This window comes from Mirounga leonina, unplaced genomic scaffold (genome assembly GCF_011800145.1).
Source record: "Mirounga leonina isolate KUSES-001 unplaced genomic scaffold, KU_Mleo_1.0 Mir_174, whole genome shotgun sequence".
Classification (NCBI taxonomy): domain Eukaryota; kingdom Metazoa; phylum Chordata; class Mammalia; order Carnivora; family Phocidae; genus Mirounga; species Mirounga leonina.
Genome location: NW_023270451.1, coordinates 20,767,228 through 20,786,743, shown reverse-complemented (window position 1 = coordinate 20,786,743; position 19,516 = coordinate 20,767,228). Strand labels below are relative to the sequence as shown.

Here is a 19,516-nt window from a genome sequence, read left to right as displayed (position 1 = left end):
ATTTAGAGTCAGGTTATTCCAGTCCAGTGTATTTCAAGTTATGTCTCATAAGGGGCTGCTTATTAGGAACAGCCACTCAAAAGCTCTGATGATCCATTTCTTTGTCAACAGAGATGCCTCCTTGGTTATTTACAAATCCTGACCTCCAGCTGAGTTGACTTGAGTCCAATTATTTTTATCTTCCTCTAGGAACCCTACCTAGGCTCAGTGGTAATTAGGCTTAAGCATACCATCTGGTATAATTTAGTGGCTTCCAATTTGTGAGTTGTTGAATCCCAGAAACGTGGAGGTAGAACGTGTTTTTCAAGACCACTTAGCCCAACTTCCCTTCCCTGCTTAAGCCCTGCTCTCATTTCCATGACAAGTGGTCATTCAGCTACCTGAATGCTTACTTTGGCATTATTTTGCCAGGCACTCCACGTGTGAGAGAGTTTTTCCCTATATGAAGTTCAAAATGTATGATCCTGTGTATGACACCAGCTAGTACGAAGCATTCCTTCTAAAAACTAAGAACAGGTCCCCTCCTTATTTACAGGGCAGTTTAAATATTAGCCAACAGTAATCATGTCTTCACTTAAAATCATCCACAAAAATCACCCGTCATCACCAGATCTCAAACTATGAGGACACGGGATAGTTTCCAGACCCCTCACTATGCTTGTAGCTCTTTCCTGGCCGCGCTCCAGGGTTCCTTCATTCTTAAAAATTCATGCTCAGTGTAAAACACAATTCAGGAGACACGTTTTAACCAGTTGAACCCACAGGCTACCTTGCTATACAGACATTAAACTGCTTAATGTCACCAAGACTATACATGCCTTCTTTTTTAGCAGCCAGTCCACACCATCATCCTGACTGATACTGAACCAACTACAACACTCGCATCTTTTTCATGCAAATCCTTACAAAGCCAGGTAACTCCTATTCTATATTCATATCTAAATTCAAATCTCACAAGGTAGATACACTCATCCTAGTATTCAGGTGGGGAAAATGGCACTCAAAGAAGCTAAGTACTTCGCAAGGGTCACACAGTTACTAAGTGGCTTAACAGAGATTGATTACAGATCAAAATCTGTGTATTTTTTGCTAGGTCATACAGACTCTTCATTCATTTACACCACTCATTATTCCAAGCCCTGAGTTTAAGTGGTGTTGAAGACATGTCCCTTATGGAAAGTATATTCCAGTAGGGAATATAATTTATAATCTTGAAAACATTTAAATGCATGTAGGAAAGATATCCAAAAAAACAGGAGAGAAAATGAATAGTAAAAAATGTAAACAGCCAAAACACATCAAATTTTATACTTTAAATGTGTACAGTTAATTGCGTCACTTAACCCTGAATTCAAGGGGGGGAAAGTGCAAGGGAGTTCTACTTTCAGTTTAGATGTAGGATATAGAAGACCACACTATGCATGGTAACAGGAAAACACCAGAAAATTTAAGAGTATTCTTCTCATTAAAACTATAAAGAGCAATGGATGCTGTTACTCTTAATGAAGTATATTCTTCAGAGGAACAAGCCCTAATAGGTGAGCAAAGAATAGCAGTCACTTCCACACCTGGAGAAAAGTGATTGGGCCAGGTACAGTCAGAGAAGCAAACTTTCCAAAGACAAGGAGAAACCAGTCATGTTTTCAATGACAATGTGGAGGAGCATGACAGATTAGAATCTGGAAGACCTCCAAAAGCAAAAAAATAAATAAATTATTCCTTCCCCATGGTAATTTTTGCTGAGTAAGTGGCGGTAGAACTAGAGCAAAGAGCAGAAACCAGTTTTTCAGTCTCATGTAGTCTTGCTGTGTTTAAATTCCTGGGCCATTCTGAAACGGAACTCCATTTTTTTGTGCTAATAACATTTACGGTTTACTATCTTAACAACTTTTAAGTATCTTGTACCTGTTGAGGTACATTCCTTCTATATCTAATTTGTTGAAAATATTTATCATGAAATATTTATCTATTGATACACTCATGATTTTTATCTTTCTATTATTGTGGTATATTTTATTTTTGATTTGTGTATGTTGAACCATCCTTTCATCCCAAGGATAACTCCCACTTGATAATGATGTATAATTCTTTTAATGTGCTGTTGAATTTGGTTTGCTGGTATTTTGTTGAGAATTTTTGCATCTATTTTCATCAAGAATATTGGCCTGTAGTGTTTTTATAGTGTCCTTATCTGGCTTTGGTATCGGGGTAATTCTGGCTTTGTAAAATGAGTTTGGGAGTGTCACCTCCTTTTCAATGTTTTGGAACAGTTTGAGAAGAATTGGCATTAATTGTTCTATAAATGTTTGGTAGAATTCACCAGTGAAGCCACCTGGTCCTGGAATTTGTTGGGAGGTTTTTGATTATTGACTCAATCTCCTTACTCATTATTGGTCTGTTCAGATTATCTATTTCTTCATGATTCAGTTTTTATAGTTTCTAGGAATTTATCTCTTCTAGGTTATCCAATTTGTTGGCTTATAATTGTTTGCAGTAGTCACTTTTTTTTTTTAATTTTATTTATTTATTTGACAGAGAGAGACACAGTGAGAGAGGGAACACAAGCAGGGGGAGTGGGAGAGGGAGAAGCAGGCTCCCTGCAGAGCAGGGAGCCCGATGCGGGACTCCATCCCAGGACCCTGGGATCATGACCTGAGCTGAAGGCAGTCGCTTAACCAACTGAGCCACCCAGGCGCCCTGCAGTAGTCACTTATGATCCTTTGTATTCTGTGGTATCAGTTGTGATGTCTCCTCTTTCACTTCTGATTTTATTTATTTGAGTCTTCCTTTTCTTTTCTTAGTCTAGCTAAAGATGTGTCAATTTTGTTTATCTTTTAAAATAAGCAAAATCTCTTTGTTTTATTGTTTTTCTGGTCTCTATTTCATTTATTTCTACTCTGATTTTTGTTATTTCCTTTCTTCTGCTAATGTTGGACTTAGTTTGCTCTTCATTTTTTAGTCCCCTGAGATGTAAAGTTTGGTTGTTTATTGGAGATCTTTCTTTTTTCTTAATATAAGCATTTATTGTTATAAACTTCCCATGTAGAACTGTTTTTGCTGCGTCTCATGAGTTTTAAATTTTTGCATGTTATATTTTTGAATTTGCATGTTGAGCCTTTGAATTTTTTATGTTGTGTTGCCAACTTCACTTATCTCGAGATATTTTTTGATTCCTCTTTTGATTTCTTCTTTTACCTCTTGGTTGTTCAGGAGTGTGTTGTTTAATTTCGCCTTATCGTGAATTTTCCAGTTTCCTCCTGATATTGGTTTCTAGTTTCATACCATTTGGATCAGAAAAGATACTTGGTATGATTTCAGTCTTCTTGTTTTGTAACCTAGCATATGACCTATCCTTAAGAATGTCGAATGTGCATTTGAGAAGAATATGTGTTTTGCAGCTGTTCGATAGAATGTTCTGTATATGTCCGTAAGGTTCATTTGGCCTAAAATATATTTTAAGTCCAATGTTTCCCTATCAATTTTTGGTCTATATGATCTATTGATTGTTGAAAGTGATATACTGAAGTCCCTTACTATCACTGTATTATTTCTCCCTTCAGATCTATTAGTATTTGCTTAATATCTTTAGGTGCTCTGATGGTACGTGCATATTTAGAAAAATGAATTTCAAAATAATAAAAATGTTTTTAAAAATCTATGAGAGTAGGGTGCCTGGGTGGCTCAGTCGGTTGAGTGACTGCCTTGGGCTCAGGTCATGATCCCAGGGTCCTGGGATCGAGTCCCGCATCGGGCTCCCTGCTCTGCGGGGAGCCTGCTTCTCCCTCTCCCACTCCCCCTGCTTGTGTTCCCTCTCTCGCTGTGTCTCTCTCTGTCAAATAAATAAATAAAATCTTTAAAAAAAAAATCTATGAGAGTAAAAGTGCTATCTAAGTGGGAGGAAATCTTAAGACAGGAAACTAGAAGTTATAAAAGAAAATATGCATATATTTGTTTGTATAAAAGCAAAATATTTTTTATTTACTCATTCCAAGATTGTTGAATTCCTACTCTGCATTAGTTCTAGATGCTAGGAATATAACAGTGAACAAAACACAAAATTGTCAGATGAGTGGAATAGAGAACCCAGAAATGGATCCTCAACTCTATAGTCAACTAATCTTCAACAAAACAGCAAAGAATATCCAATGGAAGGGAGTCCTGGGTGTCTCAGTCGGTTAAGTGTCTGCCTTCAGCTAGGTCATGATCCCAGGGTCCTGGGATCAAGTCACATATCGGGATCCTTGCTCAGTGGGGAACCTGCTTCTCCTTCTACCTGCTGCTCCCCCTTCTTGTACTCTCTCTCTGACAAATAAATAAAATCTTAAAAATAAAGAGTAAAGAAGAAAAAATATCCAATGGAAAAAAAGACAATCTCTTCAACAAATGGTGTTGGGAAAATTGGACAGCCACATGAAGAAGAATGAAACTGGACCATTTTCTTACTCCATATCCAAAAATAGACTCAGAATGGATAAAAGACCTCAATGTGAGACAGGAATCCATCAAAATCTTAGAGGAGAACACAGGCAGCAACCTCTGTGACCTTGGCCACAGCAACTTCTTACTAGACACGTCTCCAAGGGCAAGGGAAACAAAGGCAAAAATGAACTATTGGGACTTCATCAAGATAAAAGCTTTTGCACAGCAAAGGAAACAGTCGACAAAACCAAAAGACAACCAACAGACTGGGAGAAGATATTTGCAAATGACATATCAGATAAAGGGCTAGTATCTAAAATCTATAAAGAACTTATCAAACTCAACACCCAAAGAACAAACAATCTAATCAAGAAATGGGCAGACGATATGAACAGACATTTTCCAAAGAAGAATCCAAATGGCCAAAGATACATGAAAAATGCTCAACATAACTTGGCATCAGGGAAATATAAATCAAAACCATAATGAGATACCACCTCACACTGGTTAGATTGGCTAAAATTAACAAGTCAGGAAACAACAGATTTTGGCAAGGATGTGGAGAAAGGGGAACCCTCTTACATTGTTGGTGGGAATGCAAGCTGGTGGAGCCACTCTGGAAAACAGTATGGAGGTTCCTCAAAAAGTTAAAAATAGAGCTACCCTACAACCCAGCAATTGCACTACTAGGGATTTACCCCAAAGACAGAAATGTAGTGATCTGAAGGGACACCTGCACCCCAATGTTTATAGCAGCAATGTTCACAATAGCCCAACTATGGAAAGAGTCCAGATGTCCATTGACACACAATTGGATAAAGAAGATGTGGTGTGTGTATATATATATATATATATATATATATAATGGAATATTACTCAGCCATCAAAAAAATGAAATCTTGCCATTTGCAACAACGTGGATGGAACTAGAGGGTATTATGCTAAGTGAAATAAGTCAATCAGAGAAAGACAATCATCATATGATCTCACTCACAGGTGGAATTTAAGAAACAAAACAGAGGATCCCAGGGGAAGGAAGGCAAAAATAAAACAAAACAAAATCAAAGAGGGAGACAAACCATAAGAGACTCTTAATCATAGGGAACAAGCTGAGGGTTGTTGGAGGGGAGGTGGGTGGGGAATGGGGTAACTGGGTGATGGACATTAAGGAGGGCACATGATGTAATGAGCACTGGGTGTTAGGTGTTATATAAGACTGATGAATCACTGACTTCTACCTCTGAAACTAATAACACATTATATGTTAATTAATTGAATTTAAATTAAAATATAAATAAATCTTTTAAAAAGAACAAAGTTGGAGAAAAAAATTTAAAAAATTTTTTAAATAAAGATTTAATTTTTGTTATTATGGTTTATAGTTTGCTATATTATTTATGTCATCTACCTTATTTATTATATTTTAGTCTTTTTATAGCTTTTTTGAGGCATAGTTAATATATGAAACACTACACATATATAATGTATACAATTTGATGAATTGGGACATATGTCCACACTTGTGATACCATCACCACCATCATAACCATCATGTACAAAAACAAAACAAAACAAAACCCCACAAAATTGTCCACCCTCTCAGTGCTTGGGTTTTAGTAGAAGGAGTCAGAAAATAAACAAGTTAATTATCTAGTATATGCTTAGTGTAAGTCTAAGGAGAAAACTAAAGCAGAGAAAGGATATAAAGAATGGCAGGCCAGAGAGTGTGGGTGGAAGGTTCATTACAATTTAAAACAAGGTGTTCTGGAAAGGCATCACTGAAAAGGTGATTAACGTAAACTGAACCCAAGCTTTGCAGGAAATAAGAGAGCATGTCATGTGGGATCTACAAAGCAGAAGAGATGATAAGTGCTAAGGCCATGAAGCGGGAACAGACTGGGCATATTTGAACAACAAAAAGGAAGCCAATGTAGCTGGAGCAGAATAAGCAAATGGGAAAGTGACAGGGCATGAAGTTGGATGGTAGACAGAGGCCAGACCTGAGGAGTTTGCATAAGCCACGATAGGACATTGGATTTTACTCTAAGATGGAAACCATTTTGCTTTTAGCAAAAATTATCATATTAGCAAAGCTTTGTTGAAATTAGCCATCTTTTTTATTTTCCCAAACCTTTATTTTGAGAGTAGACTGGATTTAGAGGAGAGGGTGTGCAGGAACAAGGAGGGAGAGAGACAGGGAGACAAGCTATGGGCTATGGACTATTGTGATTATCCAGGCCAGAGATGATGGTGACTAAATGTAGTCAGATTCTGGTATATTTTTAAAGTATAGTTAATAGAATTTGCTGCCAGATGCAATATAGACTGGGAGAAAATGAGAACAGTAAATGATAATTCTAAGAGTTTCAGCCAAATTAGAAAGATGGAGCTTCCAGTAACTGAAATGGGAAAGACTGCAGATGAAGTTGGTATTGAGGGAAGATCAGGAATTCCATGTTGGCCATAGTAGGTCTAAGATGAATATAAAAGAAAGATATCCAAGTGAAGATACTGAGTAAGCAGGAGGATAAATGAGGCATATATATGTTTGTATATATGTAAAGGTATAATACAAGAATATTTTATACATTGACAAGAAAAAGACCCCTCCCCCCAAAAAAAATCTATGAGAAAAAGGGACAAAAGAAACAGCAATTTACAGAAGAAATCTGAATGCCCAACAAAGACATGAACAGATGCTCCAACTCAGTAGCAAGGAGAAAAATGTGAGTCTTACTATAACAAAGAGATAATAAATCACACCTATCAGATTGGCAAAAATTTTGAAAGACCACTAATAGTAGGTGTTGGCAAGGTTGTAGGACAAAGGGAATGCTGGTTCACTGTCAATGGAAGTGAAAATTGGAACAAACACTAGTGCAATCATTTAGCAATATACTACACAGGTGAAGATGTGCATGTTCTAATCCAGCAATTCCACTTCTAATTATATTCTCTTGAACTGTGGATCTTCAAACCAAGGTACTTGTGTTTTTTGAGGGTATATGGAAGCCTTTCAATGCATACCTGGGCATGGAAAAAGAAATTAGTTTTAGACCTATCTATTCTTTCCTAAAAGTGATCTACCTAAAAACAATGCCTGTTTCACTCACTCTAAGGCCCATTTAGTGTTTCCTGTTCTTCCGACCCTTTTACAAACGTTCTTCCCACTTTACAATGCTCGGAGCATTGACTTACCAGAGCAAACCACTCCAGAGCAATTTTTCCTTTGCTATAATAACTGGCGACACCCCAGATGGAAGTGGAGAAGCAGCTATATCAGCTTGGGGCCCAGAGTGGGGGGATAATGTACAGCAGAGCCCAACTAACCCAAGACGGAATGTGGGAGGGGAAATAATGAAACTTTGTTGTTTTAAGCCACTGAAATGTGGGCGTTGTTTGTTACTGCAGCATAAATGAACTATCCTGGCTGATACAGAGACATGGCTCTTCCCATTCTAAACTTTATTATGGTGTCAGGCCCCCAGTGTAAAAACCTCAGGGGCACCAAACAAAGAAGCAATTTGAGTTATTGGTTTCTTCTTTAATAACTGACTAATGTACCATAACCCCAAGGTCTTTTAGTGCCTTCTACATACTTGTTTTAAGATAGAGAAGCAGAGTGTAAAAAACAGGCTCTTTTGGCCCATGCTGGGATATTGTGAGCCTAAATTGTGGCGGAGGAAGATGGAAGAAATGACGTCCATTTGACGACTTCATCTCTTTAGTCACGGTCCCGTCACCACACAATCCTTCTTGAGGAAAGTCCCATAAGAGCAGTGCAAGGAGAACATTAGTAAGAAAGAATGAATGCCAAAAAGGGTTTTCTCACATATTTACATAAAGTTAACTCTTTTTTAAAAAGATTTTATTTATTTTACCTGAGAGAGCATGCATGCCCATGAGCAAAGGGGTGTGGGGTGGGAGGGGCAGAAGGAGAGGGAGAGAATCTTAAGCAGATTCCATGCTGAGGAAAGTAGGGCTCCATCTCAGGACCCCGAGATCATGACCTGAGCGGAAATCAGGAGTCAGATGCTTAATGGACTGAGCCACCCAGGAGCCCCACATGTAATTAACTCTTATCAGCTAGTCTCAAAATCCTAGGAAGTGCCTTCATCTGAAAAGAAACGAGTTTTTGAACAGCTGAAGCAGAACAAGTTAGTGATGTTGCTTCATTTACAAGAAACTGGAAATATATTTAAATTACCTAATATTTCAAAATATACTGCAAGGAATCAGGAATGACAATTGAATGGCTATCTTTCAGATTCAACGTACATTGTTCAATATAAACTTACTGTGACTCTCACTACCTGTGTAAGTGTTCAAGGTACTTCTCTGTGTCTTAGTCTCCTTGGCTACAAAATGGGAATAAATACAAGAGCTATCTCGTAAGATTGTTATGAGAAATAGATCAGTTAATATTTGCAGAGCACTTGGAATAGAATAAACACTATTTTCTCTTAAACGACAAATAAATTAGTAAAGAAATATTCCATAAGATAGTTAAAAACATATTTATCAAATTGTATTATGAATTATACCACTTACATAATTGTATAGTTATTATATAAGATTATATAAGATGATCTGATGTCACCTTATAAAATGTTTCTGGTTTCTATTAAATTGTGGTTCAATGTATTTACAACAAATATACCCTTTTTTTTTAAAGATTTTATTTATTTGAGAGAGAGAGAGTGTGGGCAAGCAGGGGGAGGTGCAGAAGGAGAGGGAGAGAATCTCAAGGAGACTCTGCACTGAGTGTGGAGCTGAAACCAAGAGTCAGACACTTAACCAACTGAGCTGCCCAGGTGCCCCAAACCTTATTTTTTTAATAGAGAGAAAAAACATGATGTCTATTGAAAGTATTAAAATTATTTCTAATTTTTTACATGATTCCTAATTATTTCCAGAAGATAAAAATGGGAGTTTCAACACACACACACACTTTCTTACCAAAAGAAGTCCCATGTCTTTGCTTACTCCTTCTCACATATATCATGTTATTTTGGCTACATATTACATTGTGTTACTTCAAATTAAATAATGAAAAACATTGCTACTGTCCTACTTTATATTATGACTTATGAAAATAATAATTTATATTAGAGCTATATATATAGTTATATATATCACAGTGATATGTATATATATCACATTAACCTCCTCTTCTTCTATTAGTCTATTTTACAGGATGCATTTTTATGTCTCATTGGCTTTCATAATATACCTTGAAACGCGTATTAACACACTTATAAATTTTTTAAAATGAAGTCACATTTTTCTAACAGAAGCTTTAATTGGCTGATAGCTTTGCAAATTAAATTTCAGTTTGCCATTTTCAATGAATTGCATTAGATAAATAGATATTGATGAAAATATCTTTAAAACATGAAATTATAGCTGTTTATAAAAATTACCGTAATAGCAAAGCTGTATTGAAATTAACAATATATTTATTTTCCCCAAACTTTTTTTTTTTTTTAAGATTTTATTTATTTATTTGACAGAGAGATAAAGAGCGCAAGCAGGCAGAGCGGCAGGCAGAGGGGGAAGGAGAAGCAGGCTCTCTTCTGAGCACGGAGCCCGATGCGGGGCTCGATCCCAGGACCCCGGGATCATGACCTGAGCCGAAGGCAGCCACTTAACCAACTGAGCCATGCAGGCGCCCCTATTTTCCCCAAACTTCCTGATTATATTGGTTTAAACAAGATGTCTCTAAGTAAAACAGCAACAGGTATGATTTTTCCATAGGACCGCTAAAACCTTTCTGGTATATTTCCCAAAATCTGAGAAAGTAAATGACTGTAGTAACTGTATGACAAAATATTTTGTAAGTCGGGGTGTTTCCAAATCTTTGCTTCAACAAAATTGAAGGCAGATCTAATTGAGCTGTCAGCTGATAGACCATTAACATTTATGATAGATAATTACATTATTTTATACAGTATAACTCATCGTAAGTTCAAATAATTGACATAGTTTTGGCAAAATACTCCATTCTCATCCACTTCTTTATATGAACAAGATTCTCAGCAGCTTCAGCTATAAAAATAAAAAGCAGGAATAGGATTGATGCTGATCTCACAACTTCCTAGCGATAATTATTATTTTTTCATAGATATATAAACTAATGGAAAAACACTCAAATATATTTTATCAAATATCCTTTTAGTAAAATTTTAATATTTTTGCTTAATAACCATTCACCAAAATAATTATTTTGTTGCCTTGATCAATTTTGTATTGCTTATAATGGTGCTAATAACTCAATTCAGAGTAAAATGTTTTAATATTCAGAGTTTTTGGTCACAGAGAAAAAACATTTTTAAATTTTTGATGTATATTTTGTTGTAGAGAAATATGATAGGGCAATAGAGAAAATATTTTCAAACAGCAAACAATGTATTAGGATAAAACTCTGTAGCGTGCATTGGAAATCTGAGTTGAAGCTGGAAAAGGAGCAATGTGAAATTTCAGATTATATAATAGAACTTCTTACGTTTCTTTATATTGGTAGTGATGGTGCCTATCAACCTGCTTTGACATTTATATATTTTGAACAGTTGTATTTTAAAATAGTGATATTTACAATAAACTGAAAATCACCTCATTTGCCACTATTCATATTTTAAATGAAAACATATAAATACTATCTTTAAAATGTCCAAGAAATTACATAGTTTGTCAAGACGATTTTAGGGGTACATAGACAAAAGCAGTTGCTTTAAAGAAATTCACACACATGTGCACATGGAGAAAGGTGAAAGAACATCATTCTAACATTACTTGAAATAAAAACTTAGGGAAAAACTATCCATCAACAGGAGAAAAAGTAGAACAAAAATGTGTATATAACAAATAGAATACTACAACTTAGGAATTAAAGGGGTAAAACAGATGCGTATCAATGAACACAAATGGATGTCAAAACCATAATGTTGATAAGAAAGATATTCATGTAGATGTTTAAACCAGAAAAAAACATTTAAAACTAGAAAATACAAAATAAAATTTTAAAGCAAATGTAGAATTAATAAACATCAAATTCATAATAGAGGTGAGTCCTTGAGAGAGAGAAACGGAAAAATGAGATTGAAGAGGGATATACAAAGACTTTAACTGAATCTGTAATTTTTTTCTTATTTAATAAACCTGAGGCAGTTACAGCCAAATCCTAGGGCTATTAAAACTTCTACAACCTGGGAGGAGGGCACGTGGGGTGTCATATACTTATCTTTATAGTTGAACCATTTCATGTTAAAAAGAGCTAAAAGAGGGGCACCCGGTGGCTCGGTCAGTTGAGCACCTGACTCTTGATCTCAGCTCAGGTCTTGATCTCAGGGTCATGAGTTCAAGCCCCATGTTAGGCTACACGGTGGGCATGGAGCCTACTTAAAAAAAAAGACAGCTAAAAGAAAACTAGTAGTACAATGTATCCTAAAATGGTAGAGAAAAGAACACACACACACACACACACACACACCCAACAGATCATAGGAAAAAAGAAAAATAAAGTACAAAGAAAAAACAGTAAATAAAAAAACCCCACAAAAATAAGGTGATGGAAGTAAGTTTACATATATCAGTGACCAGTATTTGTAAAAAGAATAAGATCACTATTGAAATCACAGTATTTGTAAAAAGAATAAACTCACTGTTGAAAAACAGATCCTCAGATTTTTTTTTTAAAGCCAGCCATGTAAGGCTTACAAGAGACACAACTTAGATAAAAGGGCATAGAAAGGTCAATAACGATAAAAGGACTTAAGAAATAGAGGCAAATGATTTCCCAAGGGAAGCTATTGTAGCAATACTAACAATATATAAGATGGAATTTAAGGCAAAAGGCAATAATGGGGATAAAGAAGACACTACATAATTTAAAAGACCATTTCATTAAGATTTAAAAACCATGAATTTAGGTGCATTTAACAATGCACATACAAAAAGCAAAAGACCTGACAAAAGTGTAATGAGATTTGGATAAATCACAATCATGGGGGAAGACTTTTATCTTATTTGTATCACAATATAATAAATTGAGTAAGTCCCTCACCCTCCGCCCCATCCTTAGGATATAGAAAACCTGAACAACCAAATTAGTATTTAGACTGCATGGTTATATATAAGAACTCTGCAGAAAACAAAAACAAACAAAAAGAAACAAGAGTATATTTTCTTTCTTTTTTTTTTAGATTTTTATTTCTTTATTTGAGAGAGAGAGGAGAGAGAGCACATGAGAGGGGGGAGGGCCAGAGGGAGAAGCAGACTCCCTGCCGAGCAGGGAGCCCGATGCGGGACTCCATCCAAGGACTCCACGATCATGACCTGAGCCGAAGGCAGTCGCTTAACCAACTGAGCCACCCAGGCGCCCAAGAGTATATTTTCTTTCAAGCGCACATAGAACAATGACAAAAAGCTAGCACAGGTTAGCTTTCAAAGGAGTCTCAACAAATTCCAAGTCACTATCACATAGATCACATTCTGTCCCCACAGTAAAATTAAATTAGAAAACAACAATAAAATAACAATTCTTAAGTGCTAACATATGTTTGGAAACTTTTTTTTAATGTACTCTTAAAATAAGGAGAAGGGACTCTCGGGTCCAATCCAGTCCAATTTCTGACACTGGAGTTGAATTTGAGTTTAAGCTCCACCTCAAACAATGGCAGTAACACAGGGAATCCACTAGATGTCAGTGTTACTTCATATTTATTTTCATTTGCCCCCATGGTGGAGTAAAATTACAGGTTAGACGACCCAGTCCAAAGAATTAGGTTTCGGACCCAGTCCAAAGCCCTTTTAGGTTTCATTCAAATATCTATAAATAATAACATTTATAATAAATAATTCTAATGTGCTATACAAAAGTAAATTTTTATCACACTTTTCTAAATCTCTCCCTGTGTATTTCCCGTGGATTATTTTTTAGCTTGCTAAAGCTGTTTTGTATGATTTTATAGGCCTTTAAAGAGACAAAGTCAAGACAAAAATTATTTCCTATTGCTTTGGGAACAAATATCCCTCTATATTCTTTAATTCATAGATGTGCATAAAGTGAGTGCCTCTTAGAAACACAGCCTGTGACCAAAGTAATATTAATATTAAAAGAGATCTTGCAAACCCGTCTATTCTAACTGCCTGCATCTTAAAAATTGAAAAAGTGGGCAACTATTCTATTTTTAAGGACTGCAGGGAAGGAAATCATCAGTCAGGAAGTTCTTCTTCCCGTCTAATCTAAATCCCTCCTGGTGAAAATAATCCCATTTCCTTTAGCGTGAACCTTTCTAGAGAGGTTGAAGGAATAAACTGCCCACCACCCTCAGGTAGAGAATAACCCTTTACATTCTGGAATAGGTGTACATTAGTCCTCCCACCCCTTAACCATGGGGGATACGTTCTAAGACCCCCCCCTAAAACTGCGGACACTACTGAACCCTATACATACTGTTTTTTCCTATGCATACATTCCTATGATAACATTTAATTTATAAATTAGGCACAGTAAGAGGTTAAAAATAATAACTAATAGGGCGCCTGGGTGGCTCAGTTGGTTAAGCGACTGCCTCAGTTGGTTAAGCGACTGCCTTCGGCTCAGGTCATGATCCTGGAGTCCCGGGATCGAGTCCCGCATCGGGCTCCCTGCTCGGCGGGGAGCCTGCTTCTGCCTCTGACCCTCCCCCCTCTCATGCTCTCTGTCTCTCATTCTCTCTCTCGCAAATAAATAAATAAAATCTTTTTTAAAAATTTAAAAAAATAATAATAATAACTAATAATAAAATAGAACAATTGTAATAGTCACTATCATAGAAGTTATGTGAACGTGGTCCCTTTCTCAAAATATCTTATTGTACAGTACTCCCCCCTCTTCCCCGGATGTGAGATGATAAAATGCCTACGTCATGAGACTCGGTGAGGGGAATGACGTAGGCACTGCGGCCGGAGCGCCTCAGGAGGAGGCTCTTCCGCCTCCGGATCGCGGTTGACCGGAAGTCCGCAAGTCGTCGGGAAATTGAAACCACGGGAAGCCAAGTGGCGGATAAGCTGGGACCGCTGTGTGTAAGGCTCTCCTCAACTACAAGGTGGGTCCCAACGCGGGAGGCAGCAATGAGCGACGGTCAGGTAAGGTAGTAATAGCCCGAAAGTTATCGTGGTCAAAGAGACTCTAACAGAAACCCTGTAATGTAGAGACCAATCCTTGACGTGAAGAGATGTGAGTTCTTATCTCCACTCTACTCCGCTAGCACTCTGGTTACCTTAGAGGGTTCCCGATGGAGCGCCTACTACGAGCGAGGTGCTTTAACTGGTTCTCACAATTCTTTTTTTTTTTAAAGATTTGTATTTATTTATTTGAGAGAGAGAGAATGAGAGAGAGCATGAGAGGGAGGAGGGTCAGAGGGAGAAGCAGACTCCCTTCTGAGCAGGGAGCCCAATGCGGGACTCGATCCCGGGACTCCAGGATCATGACCTGAGCCGAAGGCAGTCGCCTAACCGACTGAGCCACCCAGGCTCCCCTCAAAAGAGCCAGTCTTTTTTTTTTTTTTTTAAGATTTTATTTATTTATTTGAGAGAGAATGAGAGAGAGCACATGAGAGGGGTGAGGGTCAGAGGGAGAAGCAGACTCCCCGCCGAGCAGGGAGCCCGATGCGGGACTCGATCCCGGGACTCCAGGATCATGACCCGAGCCGAAGGCAGTCGCTCAACCAACTGAGCCACCCAGGCGCCCCTAGTTCTCACAGTTCTTACAACTGGCCTGCAAGGTAGAAGGGATTATTACCACCAGCACCAGCACCATTATGGTTGTAATCACTTCCAAATGAGGAGACTGAGCTGTAGGAACGTCAATTACTTTGCCCAAGGGCACACAGGTGGCAGGAGACAGCGGGCCTTTCAGTTGTGTCGGACTCCAGGGCTGGGCCTGTGCAGCGCACCTCTGTTCTTCAGGTTCTTGAGCTTTACAGTGATGGACTCTAAAAAAGGAAACATGAAAATAGGAAGTGGGGTGGGTTTCCTTATCCAAGTCACTGCTCCTGCCTTAACCTTAATATGGGTAATTGAAAGTTAACAGTGTGTGTTAACATGTGATGATCAGCTGTTCCGTTTCTACACTAGGGACAGAGGTTCTCAGACATGAGAAAGTGATATTCATTGTAAAGATCATTACAAATGAAAATGGTGACCAGGGTGCCTGGGCGGCTCAGTCAGGAATCTGACTCTTGGTTTCGGCTCAGGTCCTGATCTCAGGGTCGTGAGGTGGAGCTGCGCTCCCTGCTCCGCGGAGAGTCTGCTGCAGGATTCTCTCCCTCTGCCCCTCCCCCACTCACTCTCGCTCTCTCTCAAATAAATAAATATTTTAAAAATTTTAAAAAAAAATGAAAATGGTTACCAGGGGAAGTTGTGGGATCTCCTATTCTGTCTTTAAAAACAAGAACTATTTGCAATTGGGATAGAATCTGGCCCTACCTGAAGTCATTCTTCCAAGGCCTGGTCAATCATGAACACTGACGATTAGGGGTCCTTTGGCTCTGCAAGTACAGATAACGGTTGTCTCCTTTCCTCCTTCCTTCCATCCTCTCCCTTCCTTTCCTTTTCCTCCTTTATTTTTGAAACAACCAGAGGTGACGTGGGGCCAGGAAGAGGGGGTGATAGGGAAATGAATGAAAATGGTCAAAAGGTACGAACTTCTAGCTATAAGATAAATTAAATTCTGGGGATGTAATGTATAGTGTGGTGACTATAGTAAAGAATACTGTATTGTATATTTGTAAATTGCTAAAAGAACAGATCTTAAAAGTTCTCATCACAAGGAAAAAAAAGTCTGTAACTATGTGAGCTGATGGATGTTAACTGAGCTTACTGTGGAAATCATTTTGCAATCCATACATATATCAAATCATTCTGCTGTACACCTTAAACTAATACAATATGTCAATTACATCTCAAGAAAATTAGAAAATTAGAAAAATGTTCATTACAAAGCAACCATTCATTGAGAAGAAAAATTAAACTATGTAGGCATATAGAAAGTAAAACAAGATTAAAGTTCTCACCTGCCATCTTTCCACTCCCTTTCTCCAGGTGGTAACCACTGATAATATTTTGATGTGTATCCTTTATGGCATTTCCTATGCATTTACAAAGAAAAAGGAAGAGAGAAGCAAAGAGAAGGAAGGGAGTTATTTTTACAGAACTGAGATAATATTATTCATGTTGTTCTATAGCCCGGTTCTTTCACATGAAACTATCTCACACACATAATATTTATACTTTCTTGTAGCAGCTGCACAGTATTTATTAACCTAGATGGCCACAATTTGTTAACCATGGCCCTATATTTTTTAAAGATTTTATTTATTTATTTGACAGAGAGAGAGACAGCGAGAGAGGGAGCACAAGCAGGGGGAGTGGGAGAGGGAGAAGCAGGCTCCCTGCTGAGCAGGGAGCCCGATGCGGGGCTCGATCCCAGGACCCTGGGATCTTGACCCGAGCCGAAGGCAGATGCTTAACGACGAGCCACCCAGGCGCCCCAACCATGGCCCTATTGATAGACATTTAACTGTCTCCAGTTTGTTCTTATTCCAAGCCAGGCTACAGTGAGGTCATTGCCCATATTTCTTTTTGTACTTAATGTGAATATTTCTAGGGACAGGTTTCTGCAAGGGGGATAGCTGGGTCAAAAGTATAGCAGTTACAGTTTTGATAGGCCCTGTCAAAGTGTCCTCCCAAGTCTCTAAGAAGTTACAGATCTACCAGTTATTAGTTTAGGGGTTTTTTTCTTTTTAATTCTTTCTGTGTAATAAAAACAATTCTTACTTCCACAAAACAAGCAAATGGAAGTGATGAATAGAGAATATACAAAGGCTTAAGGATCATCATTTAAGAATCCCTTTACACCTTTCTTTCAATGTTTTATGAAATTGTTACTTCATCTCATAAAGAGTGGCAAGGAGGAAACTGGTTTGTTTCTTGGCTTTTTTTTTTTTAAGACTTTATTTTTTTTTTCAGAGTAATTTCAGGTTCACTGCAAAAGTACATAGATTTCCCATATATTCCCTGCCCCATAGACTCCCCCATTATCAATAGCCCCAACCAGAGTGGTACATTTGTTACAATTGATAAACCCACACTGACACATTATAATTACCCAAAGTCCATAGTAGACACTAGGGTTCACTCTTGGCGTTGTATATTCTATGGGTTTGAGCAAATGATAAATATCCATCATTATAATTTCCCCCCTCCCCAATCCCTGGCAACCAGTAATCTTTTTATTGCCTGCATAGTTTTGCCTTTTCCAGAATATCATATAGTTAGGATCATATCGTGTGTAGCCAATTTCAGACTGTTTCTTTCACTTAGTAATATACATTCAAGGTTCTTCCATGTCTTTTCATGGCTTGATAGCCCATTTTTTTTTATTATGTTATGTTAATCACCATACATTACATCATTAGTTTTTGATGTAGTGTTCCATGATTCATTGTTTGTGCATAACACCCAGTGCTCCATGCAGAATGTGCCCTCCTCAATACCCATCACCAGGCTAACCCATGCCCCCACCCCACCCCCCTCTAGAACCCTCAGTTTGTTGCTCAGGGTCCATAGTCTCTCATGGTTCGTCTCCCCCTCCGATTTCCCCCACTTCATTCTTCCCCTCCTGCTATCTTCTTCTTCTTCTTTTTTTTTTTTAACATATAATGTATTATTTGCTTCAGAGCACTGTGAAGTGTGCAAGACTGTTGAATCACAGATATGTACCTCTGATAACCCATTTATTTTTAGTGCTGAATAATATTCTGTTGTCTGCATGTACCATTATTTATCCGTTCACCTACTGAAGGACACCTTGGTTGCTTCTAGGTTTTAGCATTTACCAATAAAACATCTTCGTGCAGGATTTTGTGTGAGCATCAGTTTTCAGCTCCTTTGGGTAAATGCCAAGGAGTGCAACTGCTGGATCATATGCTAAGAGTATGTTTCGTTTCATAAGAAATCACCAAACTCTTCCACAGTGCCTGTGGCATTTTGCATTGCCACCAATGATCAATGAGAGTTCCTGTTCCTCCAAATCCTCGTCAGCATTTGGTGTTGTCTGTGTTCTGGATTTTAGCCATTCTAATAGACGTGTAGTGATAGCTCGTTGTTGTTTTAATTTGCAATTCCCCAATGACATGCGACGTGAAGCATCTTTTCCTGTGCCTATTTGCCGTCTGTATGCCTTCTTTGGTAAGATGTCAAGGTATTATCCCATCTTTTAATCAGGTTGTTTTATTACTGAGTTTTAAGTGTTCTTTGTATATTTTGCATATATATTTTTTATATAATGCATATTTTGCATTTCTTTATCAGATGTGTCTTTTGCAAATATTTTCTCCCAGTCTCTGGCTGGTCTTCTCATTCTCTTGACATTATTTTTCAGAGAGTGAAAGTTTCTAATTTTCATGAAGTTTAGCTTATCCATTATTTCTTTCATGGATCATGCTTTTGGTATTGTATCTAAAAATTCATCACCATACCCAAGGTCATCCAGGTTTTCTCCTACATTATCTTTTATAATTTCAGTTTTATAGTTTCACATTTTACATTTAGGTTTTTGATCCATTTTGAGTTAATTTTTGTGAAGGATGTATCTGGATTCATTTTTTTTTTTTTGCATGTGGATGTCCAGTTTTTCCAACACCATTGGTTGAGGAGATTATCTTCTCTCCATTGTATTGTATTTGCTCCTATGTCAAAGATCAGTTGACTCTATGTGAATCTACTTCTGACCTCTCTATTCTGTTCCACTGATCTGCCTGTTTAGTACACTGTCGTGATTATTACAGCTTTTATAGTAAGTTTTAAAGCCAGGTAGTGTCCATCCTCCAATTTGTTCTTCCATGTTGTGTGGGCTATTCTGGGTCTTATGCATCTCCATAAAAACTTTGTAATCAGTTTGTCAGTGTCCACAAAATAACTTGCTGGAACTTTTGGGGGGTTGCATGGTATCTATAGATCGAGTTTAGAAAGAACTGACATTTTGACAATGTTGTTGGCTTTTTAAAAATTTTTTTGAAGTAAAATTCATATACAGTGAAGCTTAATATCTAAA

The 19,516-nt window shown here is 37.6% G+C and overlaps 1 pseudogene; it reads left to right on the top strand.

Annotated features, from left to right (window-relative positions):
* The window catches only part of LOC118021277, a 58,434-nt pseudogene that overhangs the window by 21,769 nt on the left and 17,149 nt on the right, over nucleotides 1-19,516 (top strand).